Raw genomic sequence first — 17,716 nt, forward strand, 5'->3', positions numbered from 1 at the left:
ACTTGGAAATATATCGCCGTTCCTTCATCGTCGCTGGGTCAAAATCCTGGAACTCCCTTCCTAACAGCACTGTGGGAGAACCGTCACCACACGGACTGCAGCGGTTCAAGAAGGCGGCTCACCACCACCTTCTCGAGGGCAATTAGGGATGGGCAATAAATGCTGGCCTCGCCAGCGACGCCCACATCCCGTGAACGAATAAAAAAAAAGTCTGTTTGGTGAAGGTTCTCCCACAGTGCTGTTAGGTAGGAAGTTCCAGGATTTTGACCCAGAGATGATGAAGGAACGGCGATATATTTCCAAGTCGGGATGGTGTGTGACTTGGAGGGGAACATGCAGGTTGTGTTGTTCCCATGTGCCTGCTGCCCTTGTCCTTCTAGGTGGTAGAGGTCGCGGGTTTGGGAGGTGCTGTCGAAGAAGCCTTGGTGAGTTGCTGCAGTGCATCCTGTGGATGGTACACACTGCAGCCACGGTGCGCCGGTGGTGAAGGGAGTGAATGTTTAGGGTGGTGGATGGGGTGCCAATCAAGCAGGCTGCTTTGTCCTGGATGGTGTCGAGCTTCTTGAGTGTTGTTGGAGCTGCACTCCTCCAGGCAAGTGGAGAGTATATTCAATTCTGGGCACCACACTTTAAGAACTATGTCAAGGCCTTAGAGAGGGTGCAGAAGAGATTTACTAGAATGGTGCCAGGGATGAGGGACTTCAGTTATGCGGAGAGACTGGAGAAGGTGGTGTTGTTCTCCTTAGAATAGAGAAGATTAAGAGGAGATTTGATACGGGTGTTCAAAATCATGAACGATTTTGACAGATTAAACAAGGAGAAACTGATTCTAGTGACAGACGGATTGGTAACCAGAGTTCACAGATTTATGGTGATCGGCAAAAGAGCCAGAGGCGACATGAGGAAACATTTTTTTACGCAACAAGTTGTAATGGTTTGGAATGCACTGCCTGAAAGAGTGGTGGAAGCAGATTAAATAGCAACTTTCAAATGGGAATTGGATAAATACTTGAAGGAAAAAAAATTACAGGACTATGGGGAAGGAGCAGGGGAGTGGGACTAATTGGATAGCTTTTTCAAAGAGCTGGCACAGGCGTGATGGGCCGAATAGCCTCCTCGTCTGCTGTACCTGCTATGATACTATGAACCTGAGGTACTTCGGCTCAGAGAGGGGGAGAGTTACCTTAACATTTTGACCCAGGAGGCAGTCACACCCCTTAGTGTCCCACAGGGATCTGTGTTGAGGCCTCAACTATTCACTGTATTCATTAATGACTTAGATGACGGGATAGAGAGCCACATATCCAAGTTTGCCGATGACACCAAGATAGGTAGCATTGCAAGCAGTGTAGATGGAAGTATAAAATTAAGGATATATATTAATGAGCAAAACTGTGGCAAATGGATTTCAATGTAGGCAAGTGTGATGTCATCCTTTAGACCTAAAAAGGATAAATCAGAGTGCTTTCTAAATGGTGAAAAGCTCGAAACAGTGAAGCTCCAAAGAGACTTGCGGTCCATGTACTTATGTCATCAAAATGTCATGGACAGGTACAGAAAATAATCATAAAGGCTAATGGAATGCTGGCCTTTACAGCTAGAGGACTAGAATACAAGGGGGTAGAAGTTATGCTGCAGCTATACAAAGCCCTGGTTAGACCACACCTGGAGTACTGGGTTCAGTTCTGGGCACTGCACCTTAGGAAGGATATATTGGCCTTTGAGGGAGTGCAGCGTGGATTTACTAGAATGATACCTGGACTCCAAGGGTTAAATTACAAGGAGAGATTAAACAAACTAGGGTTATATTCCCTGGAATTTAGAAGATTATGGGGTGATTTGATGGAAGTTTTCAAGATATTAAGGGGAACTGATAGGGTAAATAGATTTCCACTGGTTGGGGAGTCTAGGACTAGGGGACATAGCCTAAATATTAGAGCCAGGACTTTCAGGAGAGAAGTTAGGAAACACTTCCACATGCAAAGTGTGTTAGAAGTTTGGAACTCTCTTCCGCAAATGGCAGTTGATGCTAACTCAATTGCTAATTTTAAATCAGAGATTGATGGATTTTTGTTAACCAAGGGTATTAAGGGATATGGGACTAAGGCGGGTATCTGGAGTTAGGTCACAGATCAGCCATGATCTCATTGAATGGCGGAACAGGCTTGAGGGGCTAAATGGCCTCCTCCTGTTCCTATGTTGCTATGGATCAGATTTGGTTAATGGTCAGGGACAGAAGGATGTGACTGTGAGTCATGCAGGTAAGGGGACCCTACTTGCAGTGGTGGAGGAGCCTCAGCCTTTGCCCTTGTCCACCAGGTACGAGGTACTTGCTCGTACCTCGTACCTGTTGGACAAGGGCAAAGGCTGAGTTGGATGAGAACAAAGACTGCAGGGAGGATGGGCAAATTGACCACGGCACTGTGGTACAGGAGGCCATTCAAGTGGGGGGAGCGAAAAGGAATGTGGTAGTGTTGGGGGATAGTATAGTCAGGTGGATAGATAATGTTCTCTGCAGCCGTGACTGGAAGTCCCTAGGGCTGGGTTGCCTGCCCAGTGCTAAGGTTAAGGACATCTCTTCGCAGCTGGAGAAGAACTTGAAGCAGGAGGGGGAGGATCCAGTTGTCTTGGTCCACGTGGGAACCAATGATACAGGTAGAACTAGGAATGAGCTTCTGCTGAGGGAGTTTGAGGAGCTAGGGCCCAAATTAAAAAGCAGAACCTCAAAGGTTACCTCAATCTCTGGATTACTACCTGAGCCACGTGCAAATTGGCATAGGGACAAACAGATTAGATGATTAAATGCGTGGCTGAAAAAGTGGTGTGGGAAGCAGGGGTTTCAATTCATGGGGCACTGGGACCAGTACTGGGGAAAGAGAGAGCTGTTCCTTTGGGATGGGCTCCACTTGAATCGAACTGAGACCAGTGTCCTAGTGAATTGAATAATTAGGATGGTAGATAGGGCTTTAAACTAATAAGGTGGCGGGGGGTGGGGGGGGTTCAGGTAAGGGTAAATTTATAAGTCTAAAGAGGAAAGTCTAGGCTGTACAGCAGAGTAGTGATTTGGGTAAAAACAAGTAGTGTGTCAGGAAGGGACAGAGAGTTTAACAAAGATAATAGGGTATTAGTGACTAAGGTCACATGAGGGGAAAATAGTAATAAGTTAAAATTAAAGGCGCTATATCGAATGCACAAAGCATTCGTAACAAGATAGATGAATTAATGGCACAAATAGAGATAAATGGGTTTGATCTAGTAGTCATTACTGAGACGTGGTTGCAGTGTGACCAAGATTGGGAATTAAATATTCCAGGATACTTGACTTTTGGAAAAGATAGGCAAAATGGAAAAGGAGATGGGGTAGCCCTGATAATAAAGGATGTGATAAAGGCAGTAATGAGAAAGAATCTTAGCTCAGAAAATCAGGATGTAGAATCAGTATGGGTGGAACTAAGAAATAACCAGGGGCAGAAAACACTGGTGGGAGTAATTTATTTCCCCTCTAACAGTAGTTATAATGTTGGACAGAGTATCAATCAGGAAATTAGAGGAGCATGTAATAAAGATAATGCAATAATCGTGGGGGACTTTAATCTTCATATAGAATGGGCAAACCAAATTGGCAAAAGTAGTTTGGAAGATGAGTTCATGGAATGTATTTGAGACAGTTTTCTAGAACAGTATGTCGAGGAACCAACTAGGGAACAGACTATTTTAGATTGAGTATTGTGTATTGAGGCAGGATTAATTAGTCATCTTATAGTTAGGGATCCTCCTGGGCAGTGATCATAATAAGATAGAATTTCATATTGAGTTTGAGAATAATGTAGTTATGTCCAAAACTAAGGTCTTAAATTTAAACAAAGCCAATTACGTAGGTATGAGGGGCGAGTTGGCTGAGGTAGATTGGAAAATTAGATTGAAAGATATGACGGTAGTTAAGCAATGGCAAACATTTAAAGAAATAATTAATAATTTTCAACGAATATACATTCCCTTGAGGAATAAAAACTCCATGGGAAAAGTGATCCAACCGTGGCTATCTAGAGAAGTTAAGGATGATATTAGATTAAAAGAAGAGGCTTACAATGTTGCCAAAAAGAGTAATAAGCCTGAGGATTGGGAGGGTTTTAGAAATCAGCAAAGAATGACCAAGAAATTGATAAAGAGGGAGAAAATTGAATATGAAAGTAAAATAACAAGAAATATAAAAACAGATTGTAAGAGCTTCTACAGATTTATAAAAAAGATATTAGTGAAAGTAAATGTGGGTCCTTTAGAGGCAGAGACCGGAGAAATTATAATGGGCAGTAAGGAAATGGCAGAGGTGTTAAACAAATATTTTGTATCTGTCTTTACAGTAGAAGATACAAAAAAATGCCGGAAATAATGGGGAACCAAGGGCCTAATGAGAGTGAGTAACTTGAAGTAATTAAGATTAGTAAAGAACAACTACTAGAGAAATTAACGGGACTAAAAGCCGACAAATCCCCTGGACCTGATGACCTACACCCTAGGGTTTTAAAAGAGGTGGCTGCATAGACAGTGGATGCGTTGGTTTTGATCTTCCAGAATTCCGTAGATTCTAGAATGGTCCCTGTGGATTGGAAGGTAGCAAATGTAACCCCACTATTCAAGAAAGGAGGGAGAGAGTGAAGAGGGAACAATAGGCCAGATATCCTGACATCAGTAGTAGGGAAAAGGCTAGAATCTATTATTAAGGACGTAGTAACAAGGCACTTAGAAAATCATAATATGACTAGGCAGAGTCAACACGGTTTTATGAAAGGGAAATTGTGTTTGACAAATCTATTAGAGTTTTTAGAGGCTGTAACTAGCAGGGTAGATAAAGGGGAACCAGAAGATGCAGTATATTTGGATTTTCAAAAGGCATTCGATAAGGGACCACACAAGAGGTTGTCACACATAGAGCTCATGGGATTGGGGGTAATATATTAGTATGGATTGAGGATTGGTTAACGGACAGAAAACAGAGAGTAGGAATAAACAAATTATTTTTGGGTTAGCAGGTTGAAACTAGTGGGGTGCTCCAAGGATCAGTGCTTGGGCCTCAGCTGTTTACAATCTATATTAATGACTTAAATGAGGGGATCAAGTGCATCCAGGTTTGGTGGCGATACAAAGCTCGGTGGGAAAGTAAGCTGTGAGGAGGACGCAAAGAGGCTACAAAGGGATATAGACAGGTTATATGAGTGGGCGAGAAGGTGGCATATGAAGTATAATGTGGGGAAATGCGAGGTTATCTATTTTGAAAGAATAGAAAAGCAGAATATTTTTTTAAAAGATGAGTGACTAAGAAATGTTGGTATTCAGAGGGATTTGGGTGTCCTTGTACACGAATCACTGAAAGTTAACATGCAGGTACAGCAAGCAATTAGGAAGGCAAATTGTATGTTAGCCTTTATTGCAAGGGGGTTGGAGTATAAGAGTAAGGAGGTCTTGCTGCAATTATATAGGACTTTGGTGAGACCACACCTGGAGTGCTCTGTACAGTTTTGGTCTCCTCACCCAAGGAAGGATATATTTGCCTTCGAGGGGGTGCGATGAAGGTTCACTAGATTGATTCCTGGGATGAGAGGGTTGTCCTCTGAGGAGAGTTTGAGTAGAATGGGCCTATACTCTCTGGAGTTTAGAAGAATGAGAGGTGATCTCATTGAAACGTATACAATTCTTAGAGGGCTTGACAGGGAAGATGCTGAGAGGCTGTTTCCCCCGGCTGGAGAGTCTAAAACTAGGGGTCATTGTCTCAAGATAAGGAGTGGGCGATTTAGGACCGAGATGCAGAGGAATTTCTTCACTCAGAGGGTTGTGAATCATTGGAATTCTCTACCCCAGAGGGCTATGGATGCTCAGTTGTTGAATGTATTCAAGACTGAGATCAATAGATTTTCGGACACTAAGGGAATCAAGGGATATGGGGATAGGGTGGGAAAGTGGAGTTGAGGTCGAAGATCAGCCATGATCTTACTGAGTGGCAGAGTAGGCTCGAGGGGCCTTATGGCCTACTCCTGCTCCTATTTCTTATGTTCTTTTAAATCTCTCCACCTCTCTTTCCTCCTTTAAGACTCTCCTTAAAACCTACCTTTTTGACCAAGCTTTTGATCACCTGTCCTAATAGCTCCTTATATGGCACGGTATCAAATTTTGTTTGCTAATCGCTCCTGTGAAGTGTCTTGGGACGTTTTACTATGTTAAAGGCGCTGTATAAATGCAAGTTGTTGTTGTTATTCATACCCTTACTTCTATTCAAGACAGAAATCATAATCATTAATGGGCTTTTGTTATCCTGGTAAAATGTCTACCGCTTTACCAGATTTTAAACAGGAGTGAGCCGTGGTGCAACTGTTGTCGTTCCGGTCGTCACAATGTGAAATGCCACTAATATTTTTATACGTCAATTATTGAAGTCCATAAGCAGAAATGGGAGGACGTTCAGAAATGTAGCTGGGAGTAGACTGCAAAACCTGTTACTGTTGTGAATAAATGTTGCACTGGGGGAGGAAACCATTTGGTATTTTTTCACGAAGGTATAAGGCTGTGGGCTGTTGACCATCCCAGACAATGCAGTCAGCTCCATCTGTAACAGACAACCCATTATTTTTAATTAGTATCAAATTCATGAACCACATCCCTGTTTTTCAATTGACAAATTAGCTTTTTAATAGGCATCAATGTTACTTTAATCGGACGGTCAGTAGCTGGCCTTTCTGATACCTTCCATCAACCGTGCTATCGTGTTGACATTATCCGCAAAGTATCTCAAACTGCTTTTAACAAAGAGAGCCATCAAACACCTGTGTGTCGCTCTATGTGTTGCTCCATTGGGAATAGCTGCAAAGAGAAGTGCACTTTCAGTGTCCCCCAAAGCAAAAATCCACTGGCAGGTTGGAAAACATTCCATCCTGAGCATCTGTGAAATTGCTGTTTATGTTGGGATTTTTGGTGCTGTGTTGTATATTTGTTACCTTTTTATAAATGTTATATCCAATTGAATTCACTGACCTGGGTGAAGGAGGAAAATGGTGGCTGAAATTATTTAAGCAATTTCATTGGTTCATTTCTTCCTTCTTTGATCATTCTTCAGTGATTTAGGTTTCCTATCTGTTCAGCAATACTTTAGATAATCAGCATGGTTCAATTAGCAGTCACTTTTTTTTGACAATAACATTTGAGCCAATCGATCAAGTGTGACATACACTTTGGATGTGTCACACTTCCAAGTGTGACAGACATGTGCTGGATGTAAGGTTTCCAATTATATAGTTAAACAGGATCCTTACACCCAGCAACACCCAAGGGGGAAGATTTCCACTGTGCACCATGTCTAGCAAAATCATAAACACATCTTTCTTTATAAATGGGTTTATGATTTTTTCATAGTGCGCAGAGGAAATCTTCTAACAAGCTGATACGATATAATGGATTTCCTGTGGAGTTGCTCATAGGTAAAATTTTAAAAAGGAATGATGAAGTACCTAAATAAATAAATCTGAGCCACTTATCCACCTCAGTTATAAATAAATAAAATGCCAACTATATTTGGCACTGCCCCCTGTCTTACAATAATTAGAAATATAACAGCTGAGCATCAGATGATATGTAAAAATGAGCTGATCTCCCTTGGTGTTGCTCATGAGTGGTCTGAGGTCTGGAGCGCAATGGTGATGTTTATCACGGTCTCATACTGAGCCATTGAGCAGGGGTCATGTGGAGTGAAGCATAGTTAAAGGGTGGGGGGTGTGGTGGAGAGCAGGGAGGAGAATAAGAAGCCAACAAGTGGAGCACAGCTGGAAGTGGCTTGGGAGTAAGGCACAAAGTGGACTGAGAGAACAAGGAGAAGTGCACAGCAGGGGGGAGGAGGGGGGAGTTGGGAATTAGAGGATACTCAGGTGTGGGAAGATCAGGGTACAGAACATATCTGGAGGGAGGGCACAGTGAGAGGAGGAGCACAGTGAAGGGGGGGGGGCACAGTGAGGGGAACAGGGAAATGGTGGAGAGCAGGAGAAGGGACTGAGGCTCAGAAAATAAAGAGGTGACTCAGGCAGCATAGTACAGCAGAGGTGCAGAGAGTGAAATGTAGCGGGGTGAGGGGGGTGGAATTTAAACACAGTGTGGGGAGGCAGAAATGGAATGTGGTACAGAATTTAAAAATTAAAGTCACAGAGCTTGATAGCACTTTAGGGACTTATCTCTTTGATGGAACCAAGAATGTGGCAAACTGTGAGGCAATTCTTACAATGAAGGTATTCAAAAGTGCAGTTGACAAGTTTAGAGGTACTGTGAAGAATGTGAAACATTTTATGCCTGTTTTATGTTACAAGTTATATGTTCAATGTTAGAAGGTTTTTACTAAGAAAAAAATTGCTAGCCAAAAAGCTTTTGAACATTTTTTCAGTGATTTGTTCGGTTTAGTTTCTGTTTTTTTATTATTGGGAGATTTTATCCACTGGCGTTAGTTACTGATTTTGAAAATATTTTGGAATTGGCTCTTTTTCTTTCTTGGTACATTTTCCACATGGTTTGTAGGGGTTGGGTAGAGTAATGGTTATGCTACTGGACTAGTAATCCAGAGAGCGGGAGTCCAAATCATACCATAGCAGTTTGAGAATTTAAATTCAGTTTAAAAAAATCTGGAAATAAAAGTTGGTGTCACTAAAAGTGACTATGAAGCTGTCGGATTGTTGTAAAAACCCAACTGGTTCATTAATGTCCTTTTAGGGAAGGAAACCTGCCGTCCTTACCCGGTCTGGCCTAAATGTGACTCCAGTCGCACACCAACTCTTATCTGCCCTCTGAAGTAGCCTAGGAAGCCACTCAGTTGTGCAGGGCAACTAGGGATGGGCAATAAATGCCAGCCTTGCCAGCGACCTCCACATCCTGAGAATGATTTTTTTTTTAAATAGTTGCAGAATTCGGGTTTCTTCTTTGAGGAATATGAAATTTGAGCCAATCAAAAAGTGTGTTGCCAACGTGTGACATGATGGACAGTCAATACACGCTATGGTACACTTAATATTGTGGGTAGGTAGATTTGGTTATGAATTATTGCTCAGATGTGGGTTCCTTATCATATAGTATCATAGAAGGTACAGCGCAGGAGGAGGCCTTTTGACCCGTCTTTGAAAGAGCTACCCAATTAGTCCCATTCCCCTGCTCTTTCCCCATAGCCCTGTAATTTTTTTCCCTTCAAGTATTTATCTAATTCCCTTTTGAAAGTTACCATTGAATCTGCTTCCACCACCCTTTCAGGCAGGGCATTCCAGATCATTACAACTCACTGCGTAAAAAAATGATTCCTCATGTCACTTCCGGCTCTTTTGCCGATCACCTTAAATCTGTGTCCTCTGATTACCAACCCTTCTGCCACTGGAAACAGTTTCTCCTTATTTACTCCATCAAAACAGTTCATAATTTTGAACACCTCTATCAAATCTCCCTGTAACCTTCTCTGTTCTAAGGAGAACTGCCCCACCTTCTCCAGTCTCTCCACATAACTGAAGCCCCTCATCCCTGATACCATTCTGGTAAATCTCTTCTGCAGCCTCTCTAAGGCCTTCCTAATGTGTGGCGCCCATTTAAGATGGAGAAACTGCTGGAACATGTTAGAGTAGGTCTGAAGCTTTTATAGTCGCACTTCTGTGTGACACAAGAATTGATCTATTTCTGAATATGAAAGTGTAAGCTCTCCAGCAAAGATTTCATGTACATGCGCTAGTGGTTAACTACAGCGTGACCCTTTGTGATCAGTGCTGATTGGATTTGCCAGAGACAGATGAATCATAGTTAGTATAATAGGAAAGAATGAACATTCTATTCAATCATCATACAGTAGACCCGGTCCTGAGGAGCTCAATGAGCCAGTTTACACCCACTTATCACCTAATGAAAACTTGCTGCTAAAGATGGCCTAATGACTTAATTTCTCAAGTACTCGGAGTACATTACTGCCAATCAATACATGCACTGTTAATGGTGTTTGCTTAATAGGAATGATTGGATAAAGAAAACATTTTGCGCGCTACAGCGTTCCCATTAAGAGACTGCGTACTGTAGTTATCTCTGAGCCTGAGGCAACCGTCTCATTCTGACTGTGGTGCTAACCCTTTGGACCTAACTCATCGTTCAATTTTTTTCCAGTATTTAACCACTGATTTGTAGCAATGATAATGCACATCACATATAGGTAATTAGAAGTCCTTGTCGTTTGTAGGTCTAGATCATTAAGTTGCAGAACATGAAAAGAGACTTTAGCTGGTTCTTGCTGTCCATTATTAGAATATAATGTGTTGTTCCAGCATGCATCTATAGAGAACTGTGGGCTTAATTAGAGCTGTGACAAGCCCACTCTGATAAAGTGATGAGATTATTCATAATTGATGTCACAATCAATTACCATTTGGTTCTTCACAGTCCTACTGGCAGGTCTAGCCTTGGTGCAGCCCCAGGACGCTGATCATTGTATGGCCGCCCTGTTCATGCTGAGCCTGTGACAGCAGGCCAGATCTTTCATGAAAATTCTAATGACCCCTTTTGAAGTCTAATAAATTAATGACCTTGTCATCTTGCTCTAACCCATGAAGCTTCATCTTGAAAAAAACATTTTTTTTTTATCATTAACTAGCTTTTTGCAGAACAGAGAACAGAGCAAGCAGACGTGACATATTCTCATTGTCGGAGGCTATGCTGTACTACTGTAGGCTGTTAATTGTTAATAAACAGGGACAGGAATTTGATATGGGAGGGTTAAAATAGCCGCAAAAGCATTCAAAGGCCCTTTTAATATTGGCCTTGTTCTAATTGGACCCTGGGAGTCCGGCATTCATGAGTTGACTAAATCCAGCTCCCGTATCCACAAGATACTGGGTCTACAAGTCTACTGCCAGGATAATGGAGCCAGATCTAGCAGTGTAAACACTGGGGGTTAGCTCGTGATTGCTGGTCTGCCATAATCCAAATTACAACAAGGCCAATATAAAAGCATCTTGGGTAGATATACAGATGTTTCCACTTGTGGGGGAGCCCAAAACTAGGGGTCATAAATATAATAGTCACTAATAAATCCAATAAGGAATTCAGGAGAAACATTTTTACCCAGAGAATGGTGAGAATATGGAACTTGCTACCACATGGAGTAGTTAAGACAAAATTAAGGCAAATAGCATAAATGCATTTAAGGGGAAGCTAGATAAACACATGAGGGAGAAAAGAGTAGAAGGATATGCTGCTATGGTTAGATGAAGTAGTGTGGGAGGAGGCTTGTGTGGAGCATAACCACTGCCATAGACAAGTTGGGCTGAATGGCCAGTTTCTATGCTGTAAATTCTATGTAATTAATTTAACAGGATGGTAAAGTTGATTCAAACATGCAGTGTTAGATGGTATTCTAAAAGATTATGAACTGCTTGGAGTTTCAAATGGGACAAGTGCCCATGCCTCTTACCACTGAAAGAATACAATACTGCTAATGTGGCATGCATTTCAGCATGGCATCCCCGCTGTTCTTGTCTAGTCACAGTTTACAGCATTAAGTAACGTCACTATGGCATGCTGTAACACTGAGCGATAATGCAAATGCTGATTCTTAGTCCCTCCGATAGACTTGAAATTTTTGTAAATTTCTACTGCAGACTGAAAGTGTCCAAACTCACTGATCCTCTTCTCAAGTAAATGAATTTGTCTCCCATTTATTAATTAGAAATATTCTAATTATTTTGTTTCTGTCCAGACTGCAAAAGCTGTAACATATGTGGTTTGCTTTGCACTTAGCACATCAGAAGACTGCACATTAACTGCAAAATGAGGCTCAGCCTTCCCACTTTCACAGGTGTAAATTATCAATAAAGTCTGGTCTGCGGATACCTCGGCATGCTTCTATGTTAGCAATACCAACAAACAGTGACAACATTAGTGAAACACTGCTGTATTTTGGAATGTAATGGCATTTGTTACTGTTTTCTGAGAGAAGTAATGTTCTGGATTTTAAAAAAAGTGCTAATTTTCATACACATTCAGTTTGAGAGTATGTTTGGTCTTTGTTGTTCATTTCTGATACTTTCAAAGTGCAAGCACAGTTGCAGTTATGCCTGTGTCATATGCTCTTTTCTTACTGTTTTGTTGCTATACAATTAGTACGACAGGGAGAGAACATGCTACACAAAACTACGTTCCCTGCACGAATTGGAGGAAGATACAATAAAGAGCAATACAAAGGGAATCTTATGAGTGCAAAAGTACTTTTTTAACCCAAAAGAAATATGCTAATTAGACATCCACATCCATCAGGACATGAGTCTTTTCAACTGCCTCTACATTGTTTAAAAGGAGTATGGGGTACATTTGCGTCTTCAGCACCAGGGCAAAGCTTGGTGGAGTGGAAGCTCACGTTGCAAAATTGGGCGCAAATTTCTCACTATTTTCCATCCCTTAAGATGAATGAATAGAAAGTTGTGAGTCGCCTGTGCCCGATTTTGCGAAATAGACTTTGGCCCTGCCAAACCCTTGAGTCTCAAAACTGAAAAGGAAAACCTACCCTCAAATCTTTTGCAGACAGTAGTTAGGGTTGTCAAGTCTGGTTGGACCTAGTCCTAAAAGTTCGGTCACATGACATTGGCTGCAGTCTGCAAATGTTCTTGCATTTACTTAATGGTTTGATATCTCTTCTTTGCTGAGGGTGCTAATGACTGCCTTTGAGAGCTATAATTTTAAACAACTGACCTGATTGAAACTCAAGGATGGCAATGCATATTCTGTTATAGTGGTCACCTGAGAATCTATCACTTATCTTGCAAACTCATCCTCGCTGAACTCGTCTTTGGAGACCGTATTATCCTCCTCCTCGCTCGGCTCCTCCACCAGGTACAGGTCGTCCTGCTTCTGCTGGCACAGCCAATTTCCTGCTGCCGCTCCTCCACCGTAACTTCACAGGAAGTGCGGGACCAGCAGCCAGCCACAAGGGGTATTCCGGGGCGGGGGGGTGTTCGCTCACTCTGGTGATGGACAACTCCTCCAGTTCAAGAGGCAGCTAGAATGGTGCAGGAAGTGGCAGTTTGGGGCAGGAATCATTCCCTGCGCCCCTGTCTTTTGGGCCCGCTCGAATTTCTAGTCTTGCTACTCATTCCAAGTACCAAAGGAAGCACCGCAACCAATATCACTGCAGACCTCCCACTGTTTAGATCTAGTTCCACTAGTATAGAACGAGGACATCAGAGGATAAAGTCACTTCACTGGTGTCCCCTGTCACTCAGAGACAAGCATATCAAAGGCTCAATCTGCTGTTGAACTAGTCCCCTGTTTATACATTGATACCAGGAGGAAATTCATAGCTGGAGAGGTGAGTTTTCATGTGGGCTTTATCGTGCCACTGCCAGTTTTGCTGTGCAGTGCATTCTGAAGTCAGTTTGATCTGAGCTTGGCAATGCAAACAGGACAGTGGGTGACTTTGCCCCCTACCTGGCAGCCTAGGAAACCTAACAAAAACTGATCAACAGCTTCAAAGGGGCTGAGAAAGCTCCCACAAACTGACAGCTCACAGGTAGCCTTGAATATAGATCTTTTGGTATGACACAAAAACTTAAACTAAATGCAGCAAGACATGGGCTTGTTAGAATTTACCTGCAGGTACATTTAACAGTCCATCATTTTCTATTGCCGAGGGGAGAAAACCAAAAACACAACGGTGCAGTTTGAATCAATACTGAGTTTAGAAAGTACTGAAGGAGGATACAGACACTGAAGATACAAGATTTACTTGCCAGGGGTATACCTCTCCCCATTCCCCACTGCCCCCCCCACCACCTTCCAAAGAAAATTTTGATTTTTGACACTTTATTTGCAACACATTCTACATTTTGAAACCTATTCTAGTTCTGCCTGTAGCAACAACAACTTGCAGTTATATTTTGCTTTTATCGTAGTAAAACGTTCCAAGGCACTTCACAGGAGCATATTCAGACAAAAATTGACACCAAACCAAAGAAGGAGACATTAAGAGGGGTGACTAAAGAGGATGAAAGAGGAGAGAGGTGGAGAGGTTAAGGGAACCAATTCAAGAGCTTAGGGCAGAGTTGAAGGCACGGCCGCTAATGCTGGAGGATATCTTTGCTTTCCAGGATGATCCTGCAGTAGTGAACGGTTTTGGCAAAAGAGAGCAGGGCCTGGTAGTGCTTGATGTGGTCCAGCCAGACCTGGCAATGAATGGCTACAACATTTGTGGGAAGGTTGGCGAGAGAGGAGGATGGGGAAGTTGGGGTTGCTGCTCGTAAGGGAGCAGCAGCGAGTGCATCGATGGGCCCTTCGGAAAATGCCGAAAGAGGCACAGAGGGAAGCTGTGGGATTATTCAAGAGGAAGTCAAGCCTGGGACAGTGGGAGGAGAGTAGGAAGGTAAAGGAATCATTGGGGTAGGTATTTGGTGTGGGGTGGGGGGGAAGTATCCAAAGTGGGAGAAATGAAAGGAGGCGTGACTGAGTAACAGGAAGGGGTGGAGACAGGAGAGAAGGGCCCATGGAAATTCAGGTTACATAGGCATAGCAAAGATTAGGATAGACATATCCTGGTTGTAAACAGATAGGGAGGAGGCAATAAGAGGGAGTCCAAAGTTAAAGTCAGAGGTCCTGGGGTGGGTTGAAGTTGACTTGTAGTTGGAGTGGAGTCAACTTAGAGCACTGACGAACTAATGTCCCGGTTCGGAGATAGGTGTGGAGGGCGAGTGAGACCAGGAGCTGTTTGAGGGACAGAGTATCAGTGGGCACACTGTTAGAGTTTTCCCATGGAAAATAGAGAGCCGAGGAGGCGTGGAGAATTGACCATGAGCCAGCATTAGGTTGGTCCAGCGGAGGTGAGTAGTGGCCTCGGTGACTAATAGCACACACCAGCGGATCCAGTATACCAGTGGAGGGATGAATGGAGTCGGTGGCAGTGGGAAGCTGGTGGAATTGTTTTTCCAAATCAAAAATATTTACACTCAAAAGATTGCAAATATTATAAATAACAAAAGCAGTTGTAAGAATTTCAATACAACTTAACAGTATTATTTTAATGGGACTCTAACTCCCAATTCATCTTGTTAATTGGTGAACTGAAAGCTGTTGCAACACAAATCTACCATAATCTCCACACATTCTATATTCAGAAGACAAAACTGGCTCACTATTGCATCTCCAAGTCCCAAGACAGTGGCAGCCCAGAGGCAAGAGGGGAATTACTTGGATTGAGGGCGTGCTGATTTGACTATTTTAAATAAATAATTTTGAAATAACTGTAGGAAGCGTAAGGCTACGTCCATATCTCTAACAAAACCTCAGAACCGAGCTCTGATGGAAGGTCACACTGAAACATAACTTTTTACCTGCACTTCATATATTTTTCTGTTCTTAAAACCTTAAAAAGAATATGAAGCTAGAAATTATTGTTGGCGATAATAGCGGCTGAGGAAAGGAACATAGGAACAGGAGTAGGCCATTCGGCCCCTCGTGCCTGCTCCGCCATTTGATAAGATCATGGCTGATCTGTGATCTAACTCCTTATACCTGCCTTTGGCCCATATCCCTTAATCCCTTAATAAAAGATTGTTTAGGCTGGGTTGTTTTCTTTGGAGCAGAGGAGGTTGAGAGAAGATTTAATTGAGGTGTATAAAATTATGAGGGGCCTAGATAGGGTGGATAGGAAGGACCTGTTTCCCTTAGCAGAGAGGGACCAAGAGCTGGAAAGTGGGATTAGTCTGGATGGCTCTTTTTCGGCTGGCACAGACAAGATAGGCCGAATGGCCTCCTTCAGTGATGTAAATATCTATGACTCTTAATGCATTCGTATGACGTTGCTTTGTCTGCTGTTTTACTGGAGTCATTAACCTGTTAAAAATAATGCCTATGTAAAATGGGCAGCCGTGAACACTATCTTAGAAAACTGGTCTCAGTGTTACCCACTCACACCCTTCCTATCTTTATACTATAGGTTCCTGATATGAACCGATAGATTAGCGACTCTACTTGCATGATTTTTTTTTTCTGAACATTTCCTCCCTCCCGAGTTCTTGCTTTGACACAAATGATTCCTTGACCGACAAGATCAGGTGACCTGTTGCCACTCTTTGAATCAGCGACTAAGCAAAAATGCTGCGGGTTGATTTGCCCTCCAGTTGTCCCTCTCTCGACCAAAGCATCTGGCTTTTGCTCGGTATCTCTCCCAGGCATCCCAGGTGAAAATGGGACTGTCTGTAACTGAGAACTCAGTTAAATCAGCCCAGGCAGCAGCTTGTCAAAGCACTAACACACATCACCCAAGGCACGCTTATTTTCGTTTTATTACTGTTAAAATCCATCCACAGTCCTTAACTGTTCAATTAGGCTGTAATGAGCATTCCATGCCTGCCACTAAAATTTTCCCTTTGGATTAAAACATGTTTGTTTTAGTTTTTTTTAAACATTTCTCAACCTGTTAGCTGGATTTTATTCACCAACATTCCAGTGTAGGTTTATGGTGTAAAATCTTATGTTTGAGTTTTCTCCAAAAACATGATGTTTATCATCTCCAATGTTAAGTAATCTTGATTTTTAAACCAGTTTGCACTTTGATCTTCCATATGCGATATTTATAGACTACTGCACTATATGTGTTTTCAGACGGAGCATAAAATATAAGATTTTGGTCCTAACAGCTTGACATTACTGAACTCCGGACAGAGCAGTAATATTGTTTCCAACGCAGGGTTGTCAAAACTTTTTGTCTTTGTGGGATACATAGGGCACGTATCATGGTGCCTCAGGAGCCAAGTATAAAGTTTAAGTCAATGTTCCCATTAATTTGCATACATCTCAAATTGCCGATACTAACAGATCTTCGTGTTCCAATTTAGGATTTATTCTTCCCTGAGGCAACAGCCCTCTCCAAGCCTCCAGGCCCATGAAATTCAAACAGGGAAAACCTGTGAGCAAAAAAGCCAAAATTGCAAATAGAACCGAGCTGTCTGGGATCACGGGCTCTACTTTGGTCAATGCTGTTTTAATGCGTTTTTTTTCAAATATGACCCTTTTGTATAAAATTGATGCCTTCCATGTGAAAAATGAATAGATCAATGTTGTCTGTAACGGCTGCAGATCAAGGTAACTTACTCCACAGCAAATGAGGTGCAAAGGTACTAACATAAGCCAAGGTGCAAGGGAAAGAAATTCCTTTTCCACCCCTCCTCTGTCTGTTGTTTGTGTGTCGTATAGAGAATATTGGCTCTGTCGGAGTGAGTTACAGGGTTGTATTCTAAACAAGGGGGTTCAGGTGACCTCCTAAAATTAAGACTGGGGGAAGGTTTGACGACACAATGCGAATTGTATCCGATATATCAAGTGACAATTTTCTAGTTGTACCAGCTGTCTGAACAATACTTGCTGTAATGAGGGCTAAACATGGCATGTGTAGTGTTGGCCATTGAAACTGGAAATTACTGCATTATTTTAAAAACAAAGGGTATACGTGATTACAACAAATGCGTGTAAATCAAATCATATTTAATATGCCGACATGCTCTTGCCCCGTCCAACATTCCCATGTCATATTTTAAGAAACTTCAGCAATTTTTAAACAAGACACTTCAGTGCTAAATCCTTCCTGGGTGTGGAAGAATAACACCTGGTAACAACAGTTAGTCTGTCGATACCTCATAGCTGAGTGGCCTGTAAATGAAACACCTTCACCAGGAATAACCCG

At 42.3% G+C, this 17,716-nt stretch overlaps 1 protein-coding gene across 11 annotated transcripts in view; it reads left to right on the forward strand.

The window, feature by feature from the left end:
* immp1l (inner mitochondrial membrane peptidase subunit 1) overlaps window positions 1–17,716 on the forward strand; it is a 172,437-nt gene that overhangs the window by 92,887 nt on the left and 61,834 nt on the right. The gene's annotated exons all lie outside the window — the stretch shown is intronic.

The sequence above is a fragment of the Heptranchias perlo genome, chromosome 12 (assembly GCF_035084215.1).
Source record: "Heptranchias perlo isolate sHepPer1 chromosome 12, sHepPer1.hap1, whole genome shotgun sequence".
In the NCBI taxonomy this organism is placed as follows: Eukaryota; Metazoa; Chordata; class Chondrichthyes; order Hexanchiformes; family Hexanchidae; genus Heptranchias; species Heptranchias perlo.